Source organism: Austrofundulus limnaeus, unplaced genomic scaffold (genome assembly GCF_001266775.1).
Source record: "Austrofundulus limnaeus strain Quisiro unplaced genomic scaffold, Austrofundulus_limnaeus-1.0 Scaffold129, whole genome shotgun sequence".
Classification (NCBI taxonomy): domain Eukaryota; kingdom Metazoa; phylum Chordata; class Actinopteri; order Cyprinodontiformes; family Rivulidae; genus Austrofundulus; species Austrofundulus limnaeus.
Window position 1 is genome coordinate 494,790 of NW_013952531.1, and position 3,674 is coordinate 498,463.

The 3,674-nt window shown below is 37.5% G+C and overlaps 1 long non-coding RNA gene across 1 annotated transcript in view; it reads left to right on the forward strand.

Annotated features, from left to right (window-relative positions):
• LOC106522402 (uncharacterized) overlaps positions 1 to 855 on the forward strand; it is a 2,341-nt gene extending 1,486 nt beyond the window's left edge. Inside the window, exon 3 of the long non-coding RNA XR_001310782.1 lies at positions 388 to 855. This is a non-coding gene — a long non-coding RNA (uncharacterized LOC106522402). The remainder of the gene's footprint in view (positions 1 to 387) is intronic.
• Positions 856 to 3,674: the final 2,819 nt, after the last annotated feature.

Below are 3,674 nucleotides of genomic sequence, written 5' to 3' on the forward strand. Positions count from 1 at the left end.
AAAAATCGATACAGGGCTTTAGAATATTGATACAGTATCGGGAAATGAAATATCGCGATATTTCAGTGTGTCGATATTTTCTTACACCCCTAGTGAATGAGTGAATATGTGAATGTAGAAGTTGGCAGTGAGATTTAAAAACCTGCACAAGATGGCGCCACCAGGGCCAGCCCTGCTTTAGATGCATATTTCAAATTAAAGGGGACATTTATAAAGACAAAAACACAAAGACAAATAAAACCTGATCACTCTGCCTTCACCATTCAGCAGGCCTGATAATATAAACATCTTACAAGTATCAGTTAAACGCAGCACTAAAACATCTGTGTTTGATTGGTTAATGTGGTCCCAAACAAAGAATTTGAAGCTCTTTCATGTATTTTGCAGGAACACACTTGACTGTCAGTAAAGTGGTGACTCAGTGAAGAAGAGAGAGAAGGACAGGGAAGAGCAGCAATTACCTGTAATGATGAAACAGCAAACATCCCCATGGCAACCTTTCTCCCAATTCTCAGAATCCTGATGATGCTGCAGAAGCTGGAGTAGGCCTCACTCTTATATAATCTGTAGTGTGAGAGAGGACTGCAAAAAACATGTTGTTTTATGTCTGATCAAGTCAAACACCTGGGTTGTTTTTTCTGTTAAAGCTGCCACTTGTTTTTAAACACAAGCAGGAGCTTTTCCCAGCCTGTTTAGATGACAGAGAATCATCATCCTGGGAGGTCGGTGGTCCCAGCTTCCGCTCTCAGGGTCTCTGCAGGCTTTGTGTCAGTGAACACGAGGAGGACAACCTGACTGAGGCTCAGCAATCAGCTCGTAAAATAAATGGGTGAAAACAATCGATGTTCAGGAGTGAGACTGATGTCAGACGCTGCTGACCTTTGRTTTAGATTTATGGAGCAGGAGCTTAATTGTGTTGCTGTAATCAGCTGTAAATCAGCAGCAGCTCCTCTGATTGAACACAAACTCATTCTGTGTCTCACATTACTCTGAACTTCACATAAAACTGCACATATACCTATAGATATCCACATATGTGAGAGTGCAATATAAAGTAATGTTTAGAGCATTTCTACAGAGCAGAGRAAACAGGAAGGACTTTTAGCTTTTTAAAAATAACTAGCAAGTTTTAATAAAAACTGCACTGAGGGATGAATGAATAACTGTTGGAGAATTAATGCWGAATAAATTGTTAATGTTAAAAAAGTAGAACAAAAGCTAAAATCAGCAAAACACTAGCTAACTGTAGCTAAAGGTTAAACAAACAGTAAACAGTTTTCTACATTTAATTTAAAATATTTGACCAAATGAAAAGCGGAGCAGGAGAGAGATGAATATGATTTATATTTTTATTTCTGTGACTGTAACGACCCACAGGAGACACCAGCTTTTATACTTTTTGTTCCAAATTTTATTATATCCTGTTCTGACTGTATATCTTTAAGATTTGCCTCTGATTGTACAGCACTTTGTCAACCTATTTCTATGAAAGGTGCTGTATAAATAAATCTTTACTTTACTTTATCAGCTCCTTTAATTCCACAGCTGACGCTGCTAAAAATGACAGATTTTCTTTTCTGGGTCTCTGAGAGCAGAACTTCAATCTCTGAACTCGTAAAGTTCTTCTTTTTACTTTGTGATGTCATTTATGAATGAACACTTCCTGGAATGTGAGACAGGAAACACATCCTTATATGGTGTTTTTATGGTGGTAATTATACTAATCACCTCTCCTCGTGCATAAACACCTGATACACATTCATCAGTTTACGCAGCTCATTTACACAGTTTTCCTGAAGATAGAAGAGTTTGTTGAATCTGACGTGACATGTTCGTACGAACCCTTCGTACGAACCCTTCGTACGAAGGGTTCGTACGAACAAACGTAAGAGAAATTTAGGATAAGAGTTTTCTTATGAATTTGGCTCAAAGTGAAACAGGAAGTGACATCAAATGGGAATTCTGGTTTTTGTTTATTAAAACGATATTATTTGAACTCTGACTCTTCTTAATAGACTCAAAATAATCGAAAGAAACATCAGATTTTTCTCTAAAATGGGTGTTTAGTTATTTTAACGCTCTGTTTACGTGCAGACATTCCCCTTTGACATCACTTCCTGTTGCTTCACATGAATATCTCAACAACTGTTCAGCTCAGTGGCAAGACTTTGATTTTGCAAAAATATTATAAATGTTATTTTTCCAAAAAATGCATTCATGTTTCTAACAAAAAATTGATGTCAGTCAGTTTAAGTGCTACTCATTGCAACAGACTTTTTTTTAAAACGTTAGCATTAATTAATCTAATATGTATCTGTGATATAAATTCCTGTAATTATTTTCTTTTGTTCAGCAGTGCAGATGACTTTTGGTTAAGCATAAAGAATTCATCGTTTTCTTTGAAAAAATGTGAGAAATATTTGCAGATTTCCACGAGKGCTGTGACAAAAACTCCTTTTTTCATCTAAGAGTGCTTCTTTATTCACAATTATTTCCCTCTATTAAGCTTGAGTGCTGTCAACCCAAGAGGGCTGATTAAACATCCCATTCATGCTTTTACTCCCAGAGCCACAGCTAATGCTTACATGGATTAACAAGCACTGAAAAACAGACAAACCTGTGCTTTTTAGCTTCTACTTCATGATTCACAGGCGTAACATTTTTTTACTCTCGTTATTTGCAGCTGACATTTCGTCCAGAGGAAGACTGTAATTGTGAATTCTGTTAAGAGCTGCAGACGTTCAGCTGCTGATTGACTGTGACATTTAATTTGCTAAATTTATCTACAAGAGCTGACATGTTCAGGTGTTTTATTTCTCTTTTTAATCTAGCTGACCTTTATTTCCCCGGCTCAGGGAAGACTGTATTAGTTGTGATCAGCGACACAAACAGAATTTTAAAGATGGTAAAATAAGGAGATAATGCTTTTTCACATTTAGCTCTGATGGAGCTGCTAACATTAAAGCATGCTTTTATGTGCATTAAAGATACTTAAAATTGTGCTTAAACATGATTAAAATCACAACACATCTGCACAGATTTGATATGAATTAAAAAGAAGCTTTATGGTCAATAGGGGGCAGTAGTTTGCCACATAAAGCACGAGTGTCTCTTATTTTACCCAGGCCTGATGGTGTGCAGCTACACAGCCTGGGCCCAGGGAACTGAATTATGGTGGAAAACCTGTGGCGGTCAAACGAATCACTCTCAGGTTTATTTTAATTAGGATTTGTGGCCTTTTGTTTGGGTTTTTGGTAACTCTATTATTACATTCCTGTCAATTCTTCAGGTTTTCTGTTTATAAGAATCCCTGAGACAGTCCAGCTCTGAGAGCTTTGTAATGTTATCCTGCAGGCAGACAGATTTATCATCAGTCCTGTGAGAAACTGCTGCTTCTTTGGAGTTTTAGCGCCATCTGCTGGAGACAAAGATAACACATCCTGAATCAGGAGCAGAAAAAAGATTTTACACAAAAACTGGATTAATAGTTATATCAAACCATCCATCATCCATCCATCCATCATCCATCATCCATCCATCATCCATCCATCCATCATCCATCCATCCATCCATCCATCATCCATCCATCCATCATCCATCCATCCATCCATCCATCATCCATCCATCCATCCATCCATTCATCCATCCATCCATCCATCCACCTTTATCAGGTT